Below are 26,237 nucleotides of genomic sequence, written 5' to 3'. Positions count from 1 at the left end.
CAAGAGAGGAACTTTCTGGAAGTTAAATCAGATATTTGGGAGATACAAACTTGCAGGACACAATGATAAACGGACAGTGCCGCTCAAATCCTCAGACTTGGAAAAGTGCTCAAGCTGCCTATGCTGAGTTTTCAAACTAACCCTTTCCACAGACCAGCTCAGGGCATTCTGGCATCTCCAGCAGCCACAAGGCCTGTGAGCACCACACACAACAGTCTTACAAGGATCTGCAAGGAGTCTGATGCCAAAAGCCACAACTGGTACCTTATCATGAGGCCTTGATGGTTCATATTGCTCATCTTGACTGCTGGACACAAAGGAACATTCACATACATAGCCTAAGTACTTTTAATTTCCTCAAAGTAGGTCACCTACTGTCAGGAAAGACCCTGTTACTCCACATGGAGCAATTTAGGGCTCTTGATGTATCAAAAAATCTTTTCCACAGACTGAAGGACCAACTTAAAGGCCTTCCTCTCAAATGCAGGATTTTATATGTCCCAGGAGGACCTTGGAAAGCCCGGTCATTAGAGAAGTGGTTGTGGACATGGCATAAATACACACACACTCATCATTCATATAGCCAAAGGCCTCATCTGGAATCTCTCCCTTAGCCTATCTCTTCCAAACCAGTAGAATTCCTGCCATCACTGCAAGAAAGCCAAAGCAGTATCTTTTGTCTTCAGTACAGATTCGAGGGGAAAATAATAACTTACTGGGGTTCTAATAACATTTTCATAACAAAGCAATATCAAAATAGGTCCACTTTAAATATAAAGTTATGAATATCCCTGATAACCTAAGGAAATCCAGAGGACTTAGTAGACCACCAAGTTTTCACAGGGGTAATGCCCTGTCATTTTCTAGGCAGGAAAGGGCCTATGGTCCGGCAGAATTCCCCTCCCCTGGAAGCCCTGGGACATACAGTACTGAAATGCTAATATTCAAGAGCCAGGAGACTCAAGAATGAACAGTTCACTTTCAATTCATCAGTAAAATTCAGAACCAAGGTTTTCTTCCTTGGCCCTTTCATGGGTCTGTCTCCCTGCCTTCCCCCCCACATCCCTCCCGCCCCACCCCCACTCCCTCATGGCCTGCCCAGAGACAGCAGGTTCCAAGATCCCTTCTAAGCCAGGAGGGAGAGACAAGCAGAGCAGGCCTGAGGAAGTGTTAATCCAAGGCACCCTAGAAGTTCTGGCTTCTGCAAAGATGGCTACAGGGCTTCTGGAAGGGACAGTTCTGTGACAAAGTACACATATTTGGGAGTCTAAAAACAAATCACTAGAAAAGGAACCAATTTGCTTTCTCAAAACCAAATGAAACTTCTTAAAACTTAGAAATCAGAAAACCCTGGGTATCCTGAACAGGAGAACTGAAGTCTGTGGAATGAGTTGCGTTTAGCTGAGTCAGGAAGAAGGATGCTGACTGGGATAAGCATCACCTGGTGGCTACTGTAGTTAAGGAGAAGGAAGGGAGTTCACGGCCGGAGGAGGGGGAGGGGACTAAGCATGAAAAAGGCCTTGTGTGTTTCTGGAACAGTAAGCGGTTTTTTCATTGGCCTGAGTGAAAGCATCGTATCCCATCCTAACTGCAATAATACTGCATCTCATCCACTCATCTCTTTTCTGACTGAAATTCTTCAAATAACAGCTGAATGTCCTTTCTCTTAACAACCGTGCCTTCATCAGTGAATCTCTTCAGACAGTCTTTAAGTTCAGTCATCAAGTCATTATATTCAGAAATGAGCTCCACCTGCTGGACTCTATTCATGCTATTCAGAATGTCCATTAACGGGTCCCTTCTCTCAGTGGCCTGGACAATCTTGCCTTTGTTTTCATAAGCCAAAATGGTGTCATATTCATCTGTCAGGAAGAGGACATCCAGCTCTCCATACATTTTCATACAGCCTTGGCAGGTGCACAACTTGCTGCACCAGTTCAGAAGCCAATAGGTGGCAGTGTCTTTCTTTACAAACTGCTTAGCTTTGAGCTCCTGAAATCTGCAGCCAGATGGTGATTCTGTGTTGAGGCTTTGATTCTTTTTTTTTTTTTAAGTTTTTATTATAAAAGTGATGTACAGATAGGTTACAGTTTCATACGTTAGGCATTGGATACATTTCTTGTACTGTTTGTTACCTTGTCCCTCATACCCCCTTCCCCCTCCCCCTTACCCTTTCCCCCCCTGAGTTGTTCAGTTCACTTACACCAAACAGTTTTGCAAGTATTGCTTTTGTAGTTGTTTCTCTTTTTTTACCCTGTGTCTCTCAATTTAGTATTCCCTTTCAATTTCCTAGTTCTAATATCAGTATACATGGTTTCTAATATACTCAGATAAGATTACAACACAGTCTGGAGATCAGATTCAGAACTAGAGCTCACATGAGGCTCATTATTCTGCTGTGCTTTAACTTCCTTGACAGCATCTTTTCCATGTTCGGGAACATCATCTTTGAGGGTAGTATCTTGACAACTACCATTATCATGCTTGACAACTTCTTGATCACCTATTCCGTCCCGTCAACATTCAGCACCAACCCATCATCCTCAGGAGATATTTTCATTACTGCCAAGTGTGCTGCATAGGCCCACAAGAAAGAACACTGTTTCATATAACCCTGGCACACCATCTCCTGGAAATCTCCACTCTCAGGTGGAGCAGCACCAAGATGCCTTCCATGGAACCAGTCTTCACTAACTATACATTGAATCATCTCATCAGGAATCTCATCTTCAGGATCCTTGCTAGTGCAATACAGTCCAAAAAAGTTGTCATTATACTTATTACCATAATTTACCTTTGCCTTGTCCTTTTTGTGTATAGTTCAAACAGTTTGTGACTTCCATGGCATTCATAACTACAAGCCAGACAAATTCCTGCTGGTTCTTCTCCTTCTGGGGTGCAGGTACTACAGGCATATAAATCTTGTCTCTTTACTGAGCCCTGAAAGTAAGCCCCAAAGCAGAAGGAAACAAATTAATGAAAAACAGCAACTTAAGGCAGGCACAAGTGGTTCATGCCTGTCATCCTAGCTACTCAGGAGGCTGAGATCTGAGGATTGTGGTTTGAAGCCCTTTTTTCATTTCTTTATTGTCAAAGTGAAGTACAGAGAGTAACAGTTTCATACGTAAGACAGTGAGATGTTTCATAAAGATGATCTGTAGGTATCATGCTTTTAAGTGTCTTATTTACAAGATTATATAATAGGAAATTAGAAAATGAGTTTTAAGATTTTCTGCCTGGGACTAAGGAAATGGAAAAACCTCCCATGCTCCTGGATTGGGAGGATTAACATTGTGAAAATGGCAATATTGCCAAAGGCTACCTACAAATTCAATGCAATACCCATCAATATCCCAACACCATTTTTAATGGAATAGAGAAAGCAATCCAGAAATTCATATGGAACGATAAAAAAAACCTGAATAGCAAAAGCAATCCTAAGTAGAAGGAACAGTGCTGGAGGAATTTCAATACCAAACTTCAATCTGTATTACAAAGTTATAGTAATAAAAAAACTGCACAAGAACAGGACTGAGGACCAATGAAACAGAAATGAAGACCCAGAAATGAATCCACAGAACTATGGTTACTTAATCTTTGATAAAGGAGATAAAATAACAGGATGGAAGAAAGGCAGCCTCTTCAACAAATGGTTCTGGCAAAACTGGTTCAACACCTGTAACAAACTAAAACTAAATCCTTATATATCACCCTGCACCAAAATCAATTCCAAATGGATCAAAGACCTCAAGGTAAAACCAGATACCCTGAAAACACTACAAGAAGGAATAGGAGAAACACCTGGGCTCCTTGGCACATGACAAAACTTCCTTAATAAAGGCCCAGAAATGCAACAAATCAAAGAAAGGTTGGACAGATGGGACTGCATCAAACTGCAGAGCTTCTGCACTGCAAAGGACATAGCTTGCAAGATAAATAGAAAGCCCACAGATTGGGAGGGAGAAGATCTTTACCAGCCATACAACGGACAAAGGCCTCATATCTAAAATATACATAAAACTCAAAAAGTAAATTCCTCTAAAACAAATCCTCAAAGAACCAACAGCCCCTTCAACAAGTGGGCTAAAGACCTAAAAAGAGACTTCTCTGAAGAGGAAATGAGAATGGCCAAGAGACACATGAAGAACTGCTCTACATCACTGGCCATAAAAGAAATGCAAATCAAAACAACATTGAGATTTCATCTCACTCCAGTAAGAATGGCCATTATCAGAAAAACTAACAATAACAGACGATGGAGGGGATGTGGCCAAAAGGGAACCCTACTACCTTGTTGGTGCGAATATCAACTTGTTCAACCACTCTGGAAAGCAGTATGGAGGTTCCTCAGAAGGCTAAACATAGAGCTCTCCTACAACCCAGCAGTCCCATTTTTGGACATCTACTCAAAAGATTACAAACAAGACCACACTAAAGCCATCAGCACAACGATGTTCATCACAGCACAATTTGTCATTGCTAAAATATGGAACCAACCCAGATGCCTCTCAATAGATGAGCAGATCAAGAAAATGTGGTACATATACACAATGGAATTTTATGCCTCTATCAAAAAGAATGACACTGTCACATTCATAAGGAAATGGAAGGTCTTGGAAAAAATTATATTAAGTGAAGTGACTCAGACCCAAAGAAACATAGCCTTATGGTTTCCCTTATCGGGAATAATTAGTACATGTTTAGGCTAGTCATAGCAGAAGATCACAAGAACACATGAACACATAAGATGGTGCTAAGTGAAATGAACTCCAAGTTATGGAAATAAGGGTTATGGAAATAAATGGAAATAAATGTAGTTATTTTCAACATGCCATGTGAAACTGTACCTTTTTTTCTCTTGAATTCCCTTCCTGTGGTTTTACCCCTGCTATTACTGTAACTGATCTTAGTACCCTGGATACTGTATATATGTGTATTGGAACTAGGGAATATCAAAATCTAGAGACAAAGGATAAAAAGACAAACCACTGCAATAGTGATACTTACAAAACCATTTGGTATGAACTAACTATACAACTCATAGTGGGGGGAGGGAAGTGGGGAGGCACTTGGCTAAGTAGTTCCATATATTTTGTCATTTAATTTGCATAACAATTACATTAATGGCTTTAAGGTATTAACTAATTAGTTAAGACATGTAATCAATAATTCACAGACTAAGCGCTTCAATTCAGCCAGTTTGACTATAAAACCTATTCTTTTTCTTTTGGATGAATTCTCTTTCATATACATGTATACACACACATATGGTTTTTCCTTTCCCTTTTCCTTTCCTTTCTCCCTTCCCTTTTTTCTTCCCTTCCTCTTTTCTTTCTTTTTTGAGACAAAGCCTTGCTATGTAGAAGACTATTATCAAATCCACAATCCTGTCATCTCAGTCTCTTAAATGCTGAGATTAAAGGGTGTACAACCATGTTTGGCCCTAACACAAGGCCTAATACTGAATATATTGCTATATTCTTTACTTATCACATATAATTAAGATTTTATTCCAAACTGACAAAAAACAAGGTATAGATAAGAGTACACTGATTTCAATTTTTCTTCTTTTTTTTTTAGATAGAGTCTTACTATATAGCCAAGGCTGGCTTTGGAGCTCCAGCTCCTGCCTCCTGAATAGTGAAATCACTCCTAGTATGATTTCAAGTTCAATGATTTCAGCATACAAAAATCTAACCATTTTTGAAAACTGATTTTACATCAACTCAAAGTGCTAGGGTCTCTTAATTGTATTATATTTCTGATAGATTAATTTTCTTTATCTACAAACAAGATAACATGTGAATAAGGAAGTTTTCTCTTCCTTTTCAATCCATATACCCTTTTTGTTTGTTTGTTTTTCCAGTCCTGGGACTTGAACTCAAGGCCTGAGCACTGTCCCTGGCTTCTTTTTGCTCAAGGCTAACACTCTACAACTTAAGCCACAGTGCCACTTCTGGATTGTTTTTGTTATGTGGTGCTGAGGAATCGAACTCAGGGCTTCATGGATGCGAGGCAAGCCATCTACCACTGGGCCATATTCCCAGCCCTCTCCCCCTTTTGTAATATCTGCTTTTCTCTCTTTTTATATTTATTTGGCAGTACTAAGGACTGAACTCAGAACTTCACATTTGCAAGGAAGGTGTTCTACCACATGAGCCATACCAACCCATATACCTTTAACTTCCCTTTCTAACTTGCTGGTGAAGGTAGAGCCTCAAATCCAATGTGAAATAGAAATTCGTCCAGGGTAATCAGTCTCCTGATCTTCCTTTCTCTTAAGTAACACTTTCAATTTAATAATGTTGATGTATGTTTTTGAAGGGAAAAAAAAAGTATGGTTAACCCAACTACAGCATTCAGTCCTATATGTTAACTAATCAATTATATTGTAAAATCATGTCAAACGCTCTGAAATGTATTTTCCTGAATCTATTGCAATAACCATGAAAATTCTGTTTCAATAGAATGAGATACACTGATTTAGTATGTAATCCTAGCTACTCAGGAGGCTGAGGTCTGAGATCATGATACAAAGTGAGCCCAGGCAGGAAAGTCCATGAGACTCTTACCTCCAATTAACCACCAGAAAAACAGAAGTGGCACTGTGGCTCAAAGTGGTAGAGTGCTAGCCTTGAGCACAAAGAGTTCAGAGACAGCGCCCAGGTCCTGCGTTCAAGTCCAAAAAAAAAAAAAAAGAGGTCATATTGGAGGGGAAGTGGGCTTGTGTATTATTAGGAAATGTAGGTGGAGTCATGGGGAAAGATCGCTCAAAGACAGAAGCAGAGACTGGAGTCATGTACTGACAGGCCACAGATTGCAAGCACCGCAAGAAGGAGGAGAGGGAAGGAATTCTTCCAAATGCTTTGGGGAAGAATGGAATACAAACTTCTGCCTCCAAAACTACAAAACAACAGATTTCTGCCATTTGAAAACACTCCCATTTGTAGAAATTTCACATAGTAGCCCCAGAAATTTAATATAGAAAGGGTCTGTCTCTTCCTCTCTTTCTCTCCCCCACTACTTTGTTGAAAGGGGTCTCATTCTATATAGTGGGGGTAGGGAGTGGGGCCTGGAATTCACAATCCTACTGCCTAATTCTTTGAAATACTGGGGATTCTAGTTCAGGCAAGGCCTCTCTCTCTTAATTTTCTAGAACATTTGTGTAAAATTGGAGCCATATTTCCTTGATTTTACAATACTGCTTGTCAGTGAAGCCATATTTACTGATTTCATCCTTCAGATTTTATGTTTTGTCCATTCAGTTCACTGTATTTCCTAAACTCCATTGTGACTTTTCATTTGATATAGAGATTAGAAGTGATGAGGACTTACAAATGTATTAAAGTTTCTAGTTGTATTTTTGTTATTGACTTCTAGCTTTAGCTACACTGTTTTCAGAAAATATTATTCTAAGTGCAAATTATTGAGACAGGGTGTATAATCTAGTACCAGTTAACATTTCTAAACTCTTCATGTGTATTTGAGAAGAATGTATATTTCCCACTTAGTGAGTGTTGTTCCATATAAGCCCACTAAGTCAAATGTGATCATTCCTAATGTTTTTCTAGAATAACGTTTTTTTCTGTAACATGAAATCTAATTACATGTTCTTCACTACTTCACTGAAAAAATAAATTTCAGTGCAAATCAAAACAACATTGAGATTCCATCTCACCCCAGTAAGAATGTCATATATCAAGAAAACTAACAATAACAATTGTTGGAGGGGATGTGGCCAAAAGGGAACCCTACTTCATTGTTGGTGGGAATGTAAACTGGTTCAGCCACTCTGGCAAGCAGTATGGAGGTTCCTCAGAAGGCTAAATATAGAACTCCCCTATGACCCAGCAGCCCCACTTTGGGGTATCAATCCAAAAGACCACAAACAAAATCACAGTAATTCCACCAGCACAACAATGTTCATCGCAACACAATTTTTCATAGCTAGAATCTGGAACCAACCCAGATGCCCCTCAGTAGACAAATGGATCAGGAAAATGTGGTACATATACACAATGGAATTTTATGCCTCTATCAGAAAGAATGACATTGCCCCATTTGTAAGAAAATGGAAAGACTTGGAAAAAATTATCCTAAGTGAAGTGAGCCAGACCCAAAGAAACATGGATTCTATGGTCTCCCTTATTGGGAATAATTAGTACAAGTTTAGGTAGTCATAGCAGAGCATCACAAGAGCCCAATAGCTATACCCTTATGAACACATAAGATGATGCTAAGTGAAATGAACTCCATGTTATGGAAACAATTGTTATATCACAGTTGTAACTACTTTCAACATCCCATGTGTATCTGTAGCTTGTATTATTGATGATGTTGTTGTATCACCTTCCTGTGGTTGTACCTACACTATCTCTGTAATCTTATCTGAGTATATTGGAAACCGTGTATACTGGTATTAGAAGTAGGAAATTGAAATGGAATACCAAAATTGAGAGACACCAGGTAAAAAAAGACGAACAACTACAAAAGCAATACTTGCAAAACTGTTTGGTGTAAGTGAACTGAACACCTCGGGGGGGAAGGGAAAGGGGGAGGAGGGAGGGGAGTATGAGGGACAAGGTAACAAACAGTACAAGAAATGTATCCAATGCCTAATGTATGAAACTGTAACCTCTCTGTACATCAGTTTGATAATAAAAATTTGGAAAAAAAATAAAAAATAAATAAATTTCAGGGTTGGAGACATGCCTCAGTTGGTGTAACATTAGCCAATGGGTGGAAAGGTCAGGTTCCAAGTTCAAGCCCTGGTGTAGTAGCAGAAAAAAAATCAATTTCTCCATCTTTACAGTGACTCATTCCATCTCTCAATATCATCACCATTTTAGGTCTCAAAATTAACTTTCCAAACAGTTGGAAAGCCATTTCAAAGCAGGTTAATCATAGCACTTTATTTTAATCTTTCTTATTTGAAAATGGGAAGATTGTAGGAGTTAATGCGAGTTAAAATATAAAATCTATAGGCTGGATGCTAGTGTCTCACACCTGTAATCCTAGCTACTTAGGAGGCTGAGATCTGAGCCATCTTGGGCAAGAAAGTCTGTGAGACTTTATCTTCAGTTAACCACCAGAAAACCAGAAGTGATGCTGTGGCTCAAGTGCAGAGCACTAGCTTTGATCTGAAGAACTCAGGGATGGTGCCCAGGCCCAGAATTCAAGCCCCACAACTGACCAAAAAAAGCTTATTAATACACTACCTATTGCATTTTAGTTAATAAATTAACTACATTAACAGACATGTGGCAGGTAAAAAAAATGATATTATGATTAACATTTTATATTGGTTTATATTCATGATGCCAGTATCTGTGTCTTTTCAGATTATCAATAACATACCTTGAGTACCTCTGGTTTTGCCAAATTCACTAGGCCTTCATTTCCATGCGATATTTGTTAAAGGGTTTGATACATTTGTTCAGCAAAAAGAAAGACACTCTAAAACATTACTCAGTGAATCACCACTTCAGATACATTTGCCATATTTCTTCGTCTACATACAATGACCCAATGAAGCAGGATGTGGTTACCCACTTCTGAGATAGAGTGCCCCTCAGGAGGACACTGGCCTCCATTTTAAGACTCTGAGAATTAAATACTAAAGTCTCACCAGGATGCTCAGGTGAGATATCTCCTTTAATCTCACACCAAAAAGTTGGGAGCATAGCCATTAGACACAGATCTAAATGTCCTTCAAAAGCCAAACAACATAAAAAACAAAATGTTCTTCAAGAGTCTTGGGAGAGATCTGTCTAATCACCCACTGTTTCCTGTTCTTGCTCTAGTGTCCCACATCTGTTATTCTCACTAAGTTTTCACCCACATGACACCTAATGTACTATACAAAGTCTGTGCTGGTATTCTAGAGACAGTGGGAGAGGGTTAGTTACCTACAGAGAATTTTCCACCTGATCCAGAAATTACAATGGCTTTTATTGTATGGTCTGACATAGCTTTGTATAGTCCTTCTTATATTCCATGGAGCATGGCCACACTAAAAGGCAAGAAATTATCTGAAGCAACCTAGTTAAAATTAAATTACCAACTTCACAGAGGTGTTAGGTTACCTAGTTTTGAACAAGTAAGCACACAAACAATGGACACAATCCCCAAAGATTCTTGTAATGGAGGCTTTTACTCATTTATCCAACCAACAATACAGTGTCACTAATTTAAATAAACTCATTTGTCTTTTGGGGAGTCAGTCCTGGAGCTTGAATTCAGGGCTTAGAATTTATTTATTTATTTATTTTTATTTTTTTTGCTGACAGCTAATGTTCTGCCACTTGAGCCACAGCTCCACTTTTGGCCTTTTATTGGTTAATTGAAGATGAAAGCTCCATGGAGTTCCTGTCCCTGGCTGGCTTTGCACTGTGATCCTCAGATTTCAGGCTCCTGAGTAGCTAGGTCTACAGGTATGAAGCACTGGCATCTGGCTAATAAAACTACTTTTAAGCCAATATTTTATTTTACTCTGCTCTAGCTTAACATTTGCACTAACCAATTTAAAAATATGCACCTTCTATGTGTTGAACATGGAATTATCTTATAAATTTAAACACATATACCATAAGTATTCATCTACTAATGTGTGCTATAATAGGTCTACAAAGACTGTTCAGAGAGTCCGGATAGTGATTGTAGGATTATTATAGGCTCATACCTATAATCCTAGCTGCCCTGGGGGATGAGATCTAAGGATCATAGTTTGAAACCAGCCTGGGCATGAAAGTTGGTGAGACTCTTATCTCCAATAAACTATTCAGAAAAATCTGGAAGTGGCACTATTGCTCAAGTAGTACAGCACTACCTTGAACACAAACAGGTTCAGGGACAGCACCCAGGCCCTGAGTTCATGACGTAGGACTGGCAAAAAAAGGAAAAGAAAAGAAGAAAGAAAGAAAAGAAAAATGATTGAGAAAATGTTTATAGGAAAAATGACAGAAAGAAAATTCCTATTATTAAACAAACAAAACTAAGATACATAAAGGCCACAATGTCAAAATCAGCTAATGATGAGTCAAATGTTATGAAATAAAGGAAATAAAGTGGATGGCCTGGTGTATGATAATTACCTTTTCCCTAGTTACTTTCCCCTGATAACTTAGAAGAAATAAACAAACCTCCAGGCTTCAACTGGGCAATTAGAAGCCAAATCTGACCATGAAAACTAACTCTGAACCGTTACGTAACAGTGAGAAGTCCAAAAGGCATGCACAGTGTTCCCTCAGTGCCTAGGAGGAATTGGTTCAGACAAGTCCCCATCCCTTCAGGATACCAAAATCCTCATATGTTTCAATCTGTGAGAGCCCTAAAAAGCTGAGCTGTGAGACCCAAAAGGATTGGGTGGATGGAATGCCTCCTCCCAACATGAACTCTCAGAATGCTGAGAGTTTCCCAAAATGGTCAATCAGTCCTGGCCCCATAGGAATCCAGATTTCTATCTTAGATGTAGGCCACTTGGGGATAGACAAAAACCTATGCTAAGTGTAAATCATTTATCACTAACACTTGCTTCTTAAGTTAATAAGTTGTCACTTGAGTAAAAAAAATCACATGATTGGTGTTTGTGATTTCAAGGAAATTGTGATCTCACTTTCTGCTCATATGCCCCTGTGCCCTACTCAATAAATACCTGGTAAAATGGACTCAGAACACCTGAAGCTGGTGGAAAACTTCAGTCCCCTGGTGGCCCAAACCTCAATTCCACATATCTTCAACCTCTCAAAAACCACAGCAGAGGTTTAATATATCTCCAACATGTGTTTAATATATTCTTAATACGTCTTATTTCCAAGTATAAAAATCACCTCAAGTACAGAACTTCATTAGCAATTATAACCAGGCCCACAGAAGGACAGGCAGGGAGATAGTGATCTAAATAGCTCTTGAGCACCAACCCCTGCAGGCTCAAGATTAACATATTAAAAATATCCAGTACCGAAAGGTAAGGTCTCTTTATTTCTAAAATATATACAATGTATGATGCCAAAAAAATTGTTAAAAGCTGTCCTATTTCAAAAGTGTTTCCTAATTCTACTGATAGTAGCAAAAAGGGAAAGGCATATTGTTTCAGTAATAATTAACTCCTCAACAGTCTACAGAGCAAAATAAACTGCTAAAAAAAAAACTGCTTCTTTTAATCTCATTAGAACTTATTCTGAATTACCTAGTCCTTTGTCCCAGGGCAATAAGTTTGTTAATCATAAATGTTCCCTCTAGTATTAACAAGGTGCAATGCTCCTGCCTATACTGTTGTAAGGTGAGAAAACAGAGAAGCCACATTGTGTTAGTGTTTAGAGTCTTTATTAAAAGGCCAGTGACTGCATGGTGGACTCCTGTCTCAAAGTACAGCATCCAGTAAATACATTTAAGGCAGTTAGGAAACTGAGCCATGAAGGCCAGAGAGGAAAGAAAGAACAAAAACAATACCAACAAACCACTTCAGCTCCCATGGAGAGCTGAATTAGGACACCATGGTGACCGGAGAACACCCAGGAGACAGGACACAAGACACTAACACAGAGACACGTGGCATGGCATGATGGCATCTGAGCTGGTCCAGGACTGAATAGGGTCAGGTCAGGGAGCAGAGTCACAGGAAGCTCCCAGTCACAGGCACTGGATGACAGGTTTAGTAATTTATCAGCCAAGAGCCTGCTCCTGACTCCTGGATTCAGGTATGCCCATCACAGCTTCACCTTCCTCCACCATGAAGGCAAGATGCCAGACCCTACCATCCACTATGTTGCCAAGATGGCACTGGCCAGACCTGAACTCCCTATTTCATTCTAACACGAAATTACAAACTTTCCTAAATAAGTGACAAATTAAACATATTACAAAAATTCCTTGCTATCCACAAGATCAAGCCATTGTGGAACACAGTCATTTTATACTCAAGTCCCAATTAAATAAGCAAAAAGGGGGGATAGGTATAGATCATGGGACCCCAAAGACTAGATAGCAATGGCATTATATACCCTTGATTTTGAAATTTTAAATTTTCCATCCACTATTCCAGCAGCAGATAAACATTGGAAAGACTCAAAAAAAATCCCAGTCTCATGTGAACCTGCATGGTGGAATGATGACACTGATAATAACTGGAAACCTGGAACTGTCAAAGTAGGCGGCTGTGGTTATGTTGTGTGTCCACAGGTTCAGCAGACATCTGGCTATCAACCCAGACACTAAAACCCAGAAATGAAGAGAAAATCATCCAGTATTGAGGAACCTTCAAGAGGATGAGGATAAATAAAGGTTCTGGAAAAGTAGTGAGAACCAGAACAGCAGCCATTTCCCACCTGGGGTTAGATAAAGAAGCTTTCTCAAGAAGCTGAGAAATGCTTAAAGGACAATGAACAGGAAATAAATGCAATGGCTTTGTTTATAAGGATGATGGTGCTTAGTTATACTACTAGTGCCTCTTGCTCAGTACAAACCTGTTTGGAGGGTTTCTATGCTGGGTAAACCATTGTACTTAAGTTGTACAGTGACATGTAACAACTCAGAAACAGGACCAGTCCATTGGTATAAAGGTGGAGTTAAAATATTTAGTCAAAGAAAGCTTGACAGGGCCTGGATAAACATCTCTGATCAGTCTAAGAGAGACAATATCCAATTTGGTATAGTTAAACTTAGGGCCTCCCCTGAGGATGAAGGATAATATAATTGTTCCAAAATAAAGAGAGGCTACCCACATGATAGTGTTCTTACAGGAGAAAAGGTCATCATACATTAGGCCCCTGACTCAGAACTTAGCAGTTCTTCTTCAAACTTATGGCTTCAACTGGCTGTTAATGCCATGAATAAAACTTCCTTTTGTATCAAGGAAGGTAATTCTGTGCAAAATATTCTATCACAGAATTGCTGCCACTTTAAAAGGGTATAAAAATATAACTCAGGATGAAATTAGTGAGCAAGAAGATGAGATTGTAGAAAATGAATTAACTGAAATTTATAGTCCATCATGAGTGTTTATACTTCAAAGGTGTAGATAACCTTAGTCATCTGCTCATCTGCTCATCTGTGACAAGACTCAGTTTGTCTAAAGGAAAAAGACTTGGCATTGGCTGGTCTTTTTTTTGTGGAGGAAAGGCATATTGTTTTCTAAAAAAAAGAAAAAAATTCTGGCCTCTGTTATGTTGGAAGAATGGTGCCTCTCTTACTTAGTAATTTGACCCAGCAAAATAAGGGATGTATGACATGTGACCTCCCCAAAAACTGTGATGACAACCTTGTGCTGTTTAAATACTGCTGACATGGCTGTGGCTGTAGTTTTTATTCTGCCTGTCCTTGGAGTTGTAGTAGGTATCCAGAAAAACCTCAACAGGCTAGCTTGTATTTTCAACAAAGTGACAGATGTCACAGCTATTATTTTGCAAGAGATAAATCAGGAAATGAAGGAGTTGGAAACAGAAATTTCACAAAACTGAGCTGTCACAGATTATTTGCTGTTGAAATCATTTAGGATGTGAACAACTTGAAGGATATGCTGCTGTAATGTAACTAACAATTCTCAAAAGATTCAGAACCAGCAGCTCAAATAGGAGCTTAAAAAGTGAAAAAATTCAGTGATAACTGGGGGCCTCCCAAAAGTTTTTCCTGCTTTTTGCCTTTTCTGAACCAATAGTCACTTTTTTAAGGATTGTTCTGCTAGCTCCCTGCCTATTTCAATGCTTATCTTCTAGCATCCAGCAAATTCTGGCTCAAACAGAAATGAAAATTATGCTTTCTGAAATAAAAGAAAAGGAGGAGTTGTAAGAGCCCCCCAAAACGAGACATGAGACTCAGAAGATTAGGAGGATGGAATGCCTCCTCCCAACATGTACTTTCAGAATGCTGAGAGGTTCCTAAAATGGTCAGTCAGTCCTGACTTGGTAAGAATTCATATTTCTATGCTGCATATAGGCTATTTCCACACCAAACTTTCTGGGAACTTTCTGGGTAGACAAAATTCTATACTAACTGTAAATCACTTACTGTTTACACCAGCTTCTTTTTTTTTTTTTTTTTTTTCCAGTCCTGGGCCTTGGACTCAGGGCCTGAGCACTGTCCCTGGCTTCTTTTAGCTCAAGGCTAGCACTCTGCCACTTGAGCCACAGCTTCTTAAGATAAACAAATTATTTATCACTTGAGTAAGAATTTGTGACCTCACTTTCTACATGTATATCCCCGTACCCTACTCAATAAATACTTTGTAAAATGGACCCAGGGCACCTGAAGCTGGCAGAAGACTTCAGGCCCCTGGTACCTCAAATCTCAATTCCACAGTCTAGTGTCTGTTATTGTCTTGTCCCTGGTTTCCATGGGTTTTAACACAATCTGTTACACAAAATTGTACAATACTTGCATAATCTATTCATATCAGTATTTCTTAACTACTCCTAATAACCCATGAAAAAGAGATGCTATGGGAACAGTTGTCACACTGCATTGTTTAAGGAATCATGAAACAACAATTCTATAGGCTTAAACAACCTAATGTAACTACATATTCTATCTGTTGGGGACCTATGCAGGATATTATGCAGGACTGACTGAATTTCTTCTAGGTAAAGGATGGCTTCAGAAGAAGCCAAATTAGCTCCATCCGTGCCACTAAGAATCTGGCTTTGCCTATTCCAACAAACCACCCTGTATTATTTATTTGTTAAATTTGGAACACATGTAAGTGGGAAAAATAGGAAGGGATAATGATACAACCAATAGAGCATTCATGGCTACAACAAATAGAGTGTTCTGTACCAGGCTGAGCTGCCTGAGAGGAACTACAGCCATGAAGCAGGTAAGGCCACAGAGACCTGTAGGACTTAATTTCCACATCTCCCCTGGGGAGACGCCAAGCCTCTAATTGTGGGGGACACTCGGCTCTGCACGCTGCTCCCTCCAGCAGGAGGGCAGAGCGTGCCCCGGTCGTACTAAGCTGAGAAGAGATAGGACTGCCGAAACCCCCACGTGTCCCCAGCCACCCTTACGTTTAAGAGAAGACACTGGACACGGAGATTTCAGGGGAGCTGTCCGATGGTCTACCGGCTTCCAAAGGGTTTTATTCAAGGGAGGGGTTTATATAACAGTAATGGTGGCAGGAAGAGGAGGGACTAACTGGGTATTAACAATTGGCTAATGAACTGTCCATCACAGTGATGTCACGGAACTTCCCACAGAGGCCCGGCCTCTTGGATCGGCCTCCTGGCTCAGCTGGCGCCATCATGGCACATGTGCTCTTAGATGAGAGGCGGGGCTGGTTTGGCATCTCTTCCAGTTTCGGACCCGGAAGGAGGTGGAAGTTGGCTAGCAGCCAGCGGTCCCAAGTCTTAAAGGTATAACCATTCCCTACATCTCCCTCTCTTTTGTTTTTTAAATTAGCAGGAGATGCTGTAAACATATGGCATATGTAGGCATGAGGCAAATGTTGGCATACGATATATGTGGGGCCTCTTTCCCAAGGGAAGGGGTAGGTGAAGGGACCATCCATTTGGCTCAGTCTAGAGAAATTGGAGTTCTTAGCCCATTTCTGAGCCACTCAGGATAATGCAGGCATTGTTTTCCTCTTCTGGCAGTGAGCTAAAAGCAGGTCAAAGCTTTGGCATGTCTGTTGGTCCACCACTGGTAACTTAACACATGTGGTTAGTAAAACATTTTATCATAAACATTGAAGTAAGGCATCTAAATCCTCAAACCTATCTTCTTCCAAAGATCAGTTTGTATGCTGGTTAACCAATGTTTGTTTAAGCATGAACATTCTGTTAAATTTTCTGTTTTTGGCAAAAGTTTTGCATCTTGAGTTTTGTCTTGTATTTTGTTTGGTGTTACCTCTTTTTCTACCACTGACCACATGGTTCTATAGTGCTATGGACAAAAGTATCTCTTGTCACTGGAATTCCAGAACGCTTACAGCCAATTTTCATTTTTTAAAAAATTTTAGCCCAGGGACTGGGAATGTGGGTTAGCAATAGAGTGCTTGCCTCGTATGCATGCAGCCCTGGGTTTGATTCCTCAGCAGAATAAATAGAAAAAGCCAGAAGTGGTGCTGTGGCTCAAGTGGTAGAGTGCTAGCTTTGAGCCAAATGATGCCAGGGACAGTGCTCAGGCCCTGAGTCCGTTCCCCAGGATGAGCCAAAAAATAAAATTAAATTAAAAATAAACTATTTCTGTTGATCACCTTGTTGCTTCTTGGAAATATAAAAAGGGTCTCTTGGCAAAAACTCATTTAATATGTGAGTAACTCTCCACCCTCTCCTTCAACGTGGAACATACCGTCAAGTGGGACATGCCATCCCATTTTACCAAATGAGACATTATCCCAGCAGCAAGAAGAAACCTCCCAGACACCCTCAGGACAAAGCTACTCCTGGAGACCAGGGATCATGAAGAGGAGTAAATCATCCAGAGGCAGCTGGGGAAAAAAAAGTGCAGATCCTAAATGGAATCACTTGTGCTTGCATTTTCAAAATTAACCAGAGACAGGAGGTCAAAAGAAAATAGTTCATAAGCATGCCTATCTAATCAAACCTGTCTTTCTTGGAGCTGGACAGGATCTTATTTCCTTGCCTTGTTACCTGCTATTTCTATTCAATGTGAGTCTCCCATCCATACTCTATAGTCCAGACATCCAATGCAGTGAAGGAAATGACCAAGGCCTCCCACCAGGCCCTTAACCACTCCAATCCAGCCCCAGTTTCTGACTGGTTATTCTTAACCAGTCTACTATGCTCTCCCCTACCTAGTCACCAGATGTTAATCAGTCAGGAATAGTTAGGGAAATGATCCACCAATTCCAGGATCATCTGAAACACAAGAGACAGTAACTACCTAAGCCATCCATTTTTTTTCTTTTCCACCCTGAATGGATTACTGCCCTCCCATGTGCCTTTTGTGGGCCCTCCAATAATTTTTTATGGATTTTTTTTTAATTTTTATTGTCAAACTGATGTACAGAGAGGTTACAGTTTCATACGTTAGGCCCTCCAATAATGTTTTATATTTTCTTATTTTTCAGCCATGCATTGGAAGACTTCTTTCAGATTACATCCAAAGATTCATACCTACAATCACCACCAAGGAACTGTTACTGCTGCCTTCTCCCAGACCAGACAACATCTCTGCCTTCTACCCCTAAGACCAATACCCCTTGTCAACAGGAAGTAGCCAGGGACAGTCAACACCCCTTTATAGCTATCAAAAAGCTAGAACATTAGGTCTTCCCGGGAAATATGGCCCCTTCCCTTGGTTTTCTTTCCATAGGAAAGCCATGTAGACCCCTTCCCCTTTGTTCTCTCTCCATGAAAAACTGCACATGGTCCTCCCTAGAAGCCCCCACCCCGAACGAGTAACCCAGTTAACTTGTGTATCTGGGGCCAGTAGGAGATCCTCTAAGGCTCTGAGTTCACTCCATGTGTTCCAATCATGCCTCTTTCTCACCTTTCGCTATATAATCTCTCTCTGCCATTAGATCTCTCTCCGCACACCTACATCTGACACAGGCTGGTGATTGGGTTCTCCTAATAAACTCTCTTTTGCCTGAACTGCATGGTGGTCTCCTTGAAGATTCTTACTTTGTGGATCACAGTATTTTTTTTTAATGTTAACATTGTTCCACATTAATTGCTCATCCCTTAAATCCTAGCTACTCAACAGGCTGAAGAATTGAGGACTGGAGGTTGAAGCCAGTCTGTGCAGGAAAGTTCATGAGATTCTTATCTCCAATTAACCACCAAAAAGCCAGAAGTGTTGCTGTGGCTCAAGTGGTAGAACACTAGCCTTAAGTGAAAAAGTCAAGGAAGATAGCAAGGCCCTGAGTTCAAGTCCAAGTACACACACACACACACACACACACACACACACACACACACACACACTTGCAATAATAGAGAATTGGCTGGAGAAATTAAATTTGGCAAGGATAGAAGAAGGGATATCTGGGATTGGGGGAACCAGGGAAAGATAGTAAGAATGAAGAGACTTAAACCTTTTTGTGGAGGTCAAAGAATTTTGGTTAAAAAAAGAGAGAGAGAGTGAGCTACAAAGTAAGACTATAACAGCAGAATCTGGGTGCTGGTAGCTTATGCCTGTATTCCTAACTATTCAGCAGGCTGAGATCTGAGAATTGAGATTTGAAGTCAGTCTAAGCAGCAAAGTCTGTGAGACTCTTATCTCTAACCATGAAAAACACTGAGGTGCAAACATGGCTCAAAAGGTAGAGCACCAGCCTTGACTGAAAAAGCCAAGGAAGAGGAAAGGGCCCTAAGTACAAGCCCCAGTACAGGCATACACTATAGTTCTGAGAAATAGTTCTAGCAATCAGTCCTACACTATAAAAGACTGTAGACTCATTGGAATAGGAGGAAACAACTGATAAAAGTAGCAATGAGGGCTGGGGAGATGGCCTAGTGGCAAGAGAGCTTGCCTCGTATACATGAGGCCCTGGGTTCGATTCCCCAGCACCACATATACAGAAAATGGCCAGAAGTGGCGCTGTGGCTCAAGTGGCAGAGTGCTAGCCTTGAGCAAAAAGAAGCCAGGGACAGTGCTCAGGCCCTGAGTCCAAGGCCCAGGACTGGCCAAAAAAAAAAAAAAAAAAGTAGCAATGAAGGGGCTGGTAATATGGCCTACTGGTAGAGTGCTTGCCTCATATACATGAAGCTCTTGGTTTGATTCTTCAGCACCACATATATAGAAAACAACAACAAAAGCCAGAAGTGGCGCTGTGGCTCAAGTGGTAGAGTGCTAGCCTTGAGCAAAAAAGAAGCCAGGTGTTGGGGATTCAGTTTGGCATTGGGGGGGGGAGGGCGGTCCCGAGACGCTGCCCTTCCCCCCGCCCTGGGGCCGTGTGGAAGCTAGCCACACCTATCTCCTTCCGGGTCTGGAACTTGAGGGAGTAGCTCTAAAAGCAGCCCCCACCTCTTGCCAGCAAGCACGTGTCGTATAGGCGCCCAGAGGGTGGTACTATGGGAAGTGACGTTAGCCCATGAAGGAGGTCCTAGGGAGCTGCTCTTGGATGGACAAGCTCGCCAGCCTATTGTTAGTTCCTGGTCAATCCCTCCCTTCACTAGTCGTCACTGCTGTATGACTGTTAGCCCCTCCCTCGAATAAACAGATTTCCCTTTGAGGCTTCTCCGAGAATCCATGCGTGCCTTGCTTCCTTGGTGGGTATAGGAAGGGGGGCAAGGGATCTCACTCGGCCACGTGCACCTGAGGCTTACCCATGCCCTCCATTCCATCTTGGCCTGCCTGCAGGTCAGGCGGCCAAGGGAGAGAGTGGAAAGGGAGCACAGATAAGGGGATAAAGCTTAGCGTCTCCGCACCAGGGGAGGTAAATCTAGCCCGGCATTTGGTGGCCCGAATGTGGGGCACAAAGCCCATGGGAAGCGAGTCTGGAAGCTACCAATAAGCCCTCAGGAATTTGGAGTGGGTTCTCTGGGACACGTGGTTCTCTCATCAGGCAGTAAGGAAGATGGGACAGAGTCAGAGCAGGTGGGATAATTCGCCCCTTAAAATCCTGAAGTTCACTCTCCAAAACACGGGGATGAGTATTTCAGAATCCCGTGCTATACAAATTTGGGAGGAGTTGACCTGTAGGGTCCGGTGGTTCGCTGGAGCCAATCCACTCTCGTGGGAAACATGGGACCAGCTAGGGCGAGAACTGGAAGGCAAGGAAGCAAATTTGGGAGAGGAGCTCCCTCTTGTGGTCTTCCAAGCTATTAAGACCCTTAAAGCCTGCTTTTCTTCGGAACCAGGGGAGAATCCCTGGACTCAGGTGAGGGTAGCAGTGGGGAGTTTTGATCTGGAGGGGGGCCCAATGCCCCGCTCTGATGGGCCCAGGGATGAGCGTGAGCCTGATCTCCGGGACCCCGGACTAGGTGCCGCGGTCCTGAGACACAGGACGGGAGAGCAAGGCTCGCGGCGACTTCCGCCATCTCGCTACCTCTCCCACACTGGACGCTCAGCTCAGCTCTACGCAGACCTGAGGAGTCCCACTGAGCGGATGCCTCACAGCGGCTGCAGCAGCACACATTCACCCAGCACAGACGAATCAGCAGACCTCAACCTGGTATCCATCTCAGCCTTGTGGCTGCCCCAGGAGGAAAAGGAATTCAGAAAATTTAGGAGAATAGTCCTTGACAGGGGAGGACCGAATACTCGCTGGGGGGAGAGCCTCCTCCATGGCGTGACCCATCGGTTTTCTACCGCTCAGGAGTGGAGAAGCCTGGCCCGATCATTGCTTGATAGAACAATGTATGAGGAGTGGTGTTCCCTTTTCAGACATGAGTGCTATGCTCAGGCAGAGAGAAATCACACCGCCAATCCAAAATTCCCGTAACCTTTGGCATGTTGTTTGGATCTACCCATTGCCAACGGGCTGCCTTCCCTGCCCCCTACCAGGAGCAGATACAGGCTGTGGGACTCGCAGCATGGCATGGCTTGGGGGAGGGGCCCCTAGAGACCCCAGCAAAAAAAGTTACTCAAGGGGCTAACGAGAGCCTTGCTGCCTTTGTTGGCTGGGTGAGGGACAATCTCCACCGACAGGTTCCTGGGTCCCAGGTAAATCAATTTCTAAGGACTCTGGTGTGGGAAGGGATGACCTCAGAATTCAGATTGGCTTGTGCAGCAGTAAAGGAGAGATCTGTGGACAGCTGGATATATGCTTGCCTGGTCATAGCGCTCGAGCCCATCAGGCGCAGCTGCTAGCCGCCCTGCTCACTGAGGAGCCTGCCCCTGCCCCCACCGGTGAGGTAAGCAAGAAGCGCTGTTACAAATGTGGTGGCTGGGGCCACTTTAAGAGGGAGTGTCCTTCCAGTCTTGTAAGATCTGGTGCCTCAAGAGGACAGCCCTCAGGCCAGGCCAAGGAGCTACCCACAAAACCTTGCCCCGGCTGCAAAAAGGGATTTCATTGGTGAAAGGATTGTAAGTCCAAATTTGATGCTAAGGGGAAGCCTTTAAACTAGTAGTGGGGTGCCCTCCAGCCCCGTCACCCAAAGGAGGCGATCAGTCCAGTGACCAGCCTAGTGACAGGCCTAATGACCAGCCTGAGGCCCACTGGGCAGTTCCAATAGTCCCAGGAATAAGACCAAAGACAGAAATTGTTATAGCTGGAAAGAGGTTCTGATTCTTAATTGATACCAGAGCAGATCTGACTATATTAAATAAAGGAGGAGGTTCCTCCGTGGTGGGACTTGATCCCCAGGCCCCAGACATCAGGAGTGGGGGGTAAAGCTGAGAGTGAGACAACCAGGGACTGGCTTATCTGGGATGATATGAGCAGTGGTAAGGGAATAGTGCATCCCCTGATAATGACAGGCTTACCAGATAATCTGCTACGACGAGATATCTTGGGAGAAGCTGAGGCCTCGATCACCACAGGCCATGGCCTGTGAGGTGGCCCTAGTGGCTATCAGGGAGTGCCTCCTTCTGAGGCCTCGTGGCAGGAGGCTCCTGTTTCTTCTACAGGGCCTCAACCCCAATTCTAAGGGCCACTGTTCCTACCATCCCTATCATTTGATGGCTCCCGGGTCCCCCGGTGTGGGTGGAACAGTGGCCACTCCCCTCAAACAAGCTAGAAAGACTAAAGGAAATAATATCAGAACAACTGTCCCTAGGGCATATTAGGCCTTCGTTGAGCCCTTGGAACAGCCCTGTAGTTGTTATACAAAAGACCTCAGGCAAATGGAGGACCTAAGAAAAATTAATGAGGGGATAATCCCTGCAGGCACCCCTTTACGGGGGCTGCCATGGATCCCCTCCATTCCTCGAGATCAGAATTTCATTATAATTGACATCAAGGACTGTTTCTTTTCCATTCCCCTTTGTCCCCCAGGACTGTGAAGAGTTTGCTTTCTCCGTGCCCTCGTTGAACTACCAGGGGCCAGACCAGAGGTATGAGTGGGTAGTCTTACCTCAGGGCATGGCTAATAGTCCAGCCTTCTGCCAACATTATGTGTCACAAGTTCTTCAGCCTCTTCAGAAACAGTCAGATATTATTCTATATGTCTCTATGGATGACATCATTATTGGGGCAGCAGAGGCCCAAGTGCTGGACGCTGCCTATAGGAAGCTATGAACACTCCTACAAAGAGGAGGACTGCATATGGCCAGTGACAAGATTCAGAAGGTATATCCCTTTAGATCTTGGGGGCAGAACTTAAACTAGACTCTGTGTACCCCCTTAAACCCCAGTTATCCTTCCAGTCATCTTATATTTGGTGGAGATGCAAAGACTATTGGGTGAGATTAACTGGCTGAGACCTTGGCTTCACCTGCCTACAGAGGAGCTGCTTCCGCTCCGTGACTCCTTAAAGGGCAAAGCGCCCACTGATGTTATTACAATAACCCCATCTCTTCAAGCAACATTCCAGAAAATCCAAATGGCCCTAAATATGGCACAGTTGGCGCACTACAAGCCTGAGTGCCCCCTTTGCCTTTGGATCCTCCCCGGTTATCAGCTTTCCTCAGCCGTTATTACCCAGTCAGGCAACTTTCTTCAGTGGGTGCACGCATCAGTGGGAGGAGCTTCTAGGGTTTATTCCCAGCTAGACCAGCTAGCTGACTTGGTAATTAAGGGCAGGGATACCTCCCTGAGGCATTATGGGCGAGATCCCGATGTGCTAACCATTCCCTACTGGCTGTCAGATTTTGAGTGGGTCAGAAGGAATAATGAACGGGTGTCCAGTGCCCTGGAGGGTTTCATGGGGAAGTTAGATTGCCATTATGGCACTTTGAAGTGGGTGACCTCATTTTCCAGGCTACAGTGGACCCCTCCTGCACTTTTCTCCACCAAGCCCCTTACCAAGGCGGTAAATGTTTTTACAGATGGGGGGAAGGGCGGGGTCTGCCGTGGTGGTACACTCCGCCTCCTCCCCTGCTGGTGGGAAAGGAAACACCCATTACTTTGAAGCAGTTATTGGGTCTGCGCAGTTTAAGGAGCTATACACAGTTGCCCTGGCACTGACCCATGTCAAACAGCCGATGAACCTGTTTTCTGACAGTTTGTATGTGGTTAATTTGCTACCAAACCTGGTATCCTCATATATTAAATTAGATGAGAACCCAATTACCCCTTTGATGATCCAAGTCAGGTATCTGTTAAAAGTGCGGGCTGAGCCTATATTCTTACAGCACCTTCGCGGACATCAAGTACTAACTGGGAACCTGGCCCAAGGTAATCATATGGGTGATCACCTGGCCACTAATGGGACTACTATAGCTATGGCTATTTTACAACCTCAAAACCTTCAAATGGCCCAAGGACTCCATGAGCGCACACATTTAAATTGGAGAAGGCTACATCAGAGATTCCCTTCAGTTCCTGTCAAGGACTTAAAAAAGATCATTAGAACGTGCAGGTCATGTATGCCATTTCTGCAGGTCCCACCTCTGCAATCTCCTGGGGTCAACCCCAGAGGTCTCAAGCCTAATGTAATCTGGCAAACTGATGTAACCCACTACGCTCCTTTTGGAAGGTTGAAATATATATTTCTGTCCATAGACACTCACTCACACGCATGCTGGTCAACTGCCCATTTGGGTGAAAGGGCCCGGCATGCTGAGAGCCACTTCCTACAATGTTTCAGTATCCTGGGGCTCCCCCTACAGGTAAAGACAGATAATGGACCTTGTTTCACCAGCAAGCCTTTACAGACCTTTTTCCAAATGTGGAATATTAAACATACCACTGGAATACCATACAACCCAAGGGCTCAGGCCATAATTGAGAGGCATAATAATACCCTGAAGGACCAATTATTAAAGCAAAAAAGGGGGGAAGCCCCCATGACCAGTTGAGGACAGCTATGTTTACATTGGATATTTTAAATCTCTCCAAGAACCAACCTCTGTCGGCTTTCCAGAGACATTGGTCAAGGCAGACACCTTACTTAAAGGTGGAAGTCCGTTGGAAGGACCCCCTTACAGGAGCATGGCGAGGCCTGGACCCACTTATCGGTGCAGGAAGGGGTTTCGCATGCATTTTCCCAACCGGGGAACCGAATCCAATCTGGATACCAGCTAGAGACTTAAAATATTGTTCATCTAAATGACCACCCAAGGGCACCTGCCCTTGAGGGATGTCTCTCCTTGTTCTCTCTTCAGGAAAACAAAGACCGTGGTGGATTTTTTTCCATGGAGAAACGGGAAAGCCTGCCTGTACCAGCAATGGACCCAGTGTCGGCCCTGTTTCCTCCCTGGACCTTGCCTGGCGCCCTTTGGCATAATGTTTGCTGTGGCAGCATCACCTGCAGCATTGCACAAGAACTAAAGGGAAATTTTGCATTGTTGTTCCTCCCTTTGCTCTCCCCCTGCTGCTTATCTTAGGGGGTCCCGCTGAAGGGAAATAGGAGCTGAAGAGTTTTGACACCTTACTTTAAGGTTTCATGATAAATGTTTACAGTAGGCAAGGGATTGGCACCTTGCTGCAATGTTTACTATAAAATGTTTACTAACTTCAATCATTAAGTTACCAGCACCCTGGCTGCCAAATTGCCAGGACCTGAACCTGCCTCTACCTCACCATCAGGGAAAGAGAGAGCTGTCTGCACTACCTTGAGTGACACCGAAATGGACCAGGACTCCTCTATTTCCTCTGGACTGAGCCAGATAAGAGACCCTCCATTTGCTTTGTGCCTGTGTTACAATTGCTCATGTGTTACAATTGCTCATGTGTTACAGTTGCTCATGTTTGCTTCTGCCCTGTGTTACGATTGCTTATGCTCATGTCTGCTTTATGCTCCCATTTGTATTACATTTACATTGTCCTGTGCTAGACAAATTGGTCTCTTATATTGTAAGTGATGAGCCAGAACTGTCCAGACAACAAGTGGCCTTTGGCCTTTAGCCATTTAGGAACCCCATGAGGTTGGTCACAATGCCCATTAGGACCCGCTGCTCACTGAGGTCAGCTGGCATGAGAGAGAATTAACAGGACTTTCTTTCAAGTGCCAATCCCACTCTCCCCGAGTCCTCTCCTCGGGCTGGCTGGCCCGGCAGGTAGGTTAGCCTGAAGTGCTAGTGCGATTTGCCCAGGACAGGTAAGACCTCCCATGGCGGTGGGGGGGGGGCAACCTAAGACAGGCACGGCCTCAAGTAAAGCGCCTCCTGCTATTCAAAAAAGGAAAAATAAAAATAAAAGGGGTAGATGTTGAGGATTAAGTTTGGCATTGAGGGGGGGAGGGCGGTCCCGAGATGCTGCCCTTCCCCCCGCCCTGGGGCCGTGTGGAAGCTAG

At 43.0% G+C, this 26,237-nt stretch overlaps 1 pseudogene; it reads right to left on the bottom strand.

Annotated features, from left to right (window-relative positions):
* Positions 1-1,584: 1,584 nt before the first annotated feature.
* On the bottom strand, positions 1,585-2,946 carry LOC125351323 (annotated as a pseudogene).
* Positions 2,947-26,237: the final 23,291 nt, after the last annotated feature.

Source organism: Perognathus longimembris, chromosome 5 (assembly GCF_023159225.1).
Source record: "Perognathus longimembris pacificus isolate PPM17 chromosome 5, ASM2315922v1, whole genome shotgun sequence".
In the NCBI taxonomy this organism is placed as follows: Eukaryota; Metazoa; Chordata; class Mammalia; order Rodentia; family Heteromyidae; genus Perognathus; species Perognathus longimembris.
Note: the sequence above shows the minus strand (reverse complement) of the source record. Positions and strands in the feature narration are given on the sequence as shown.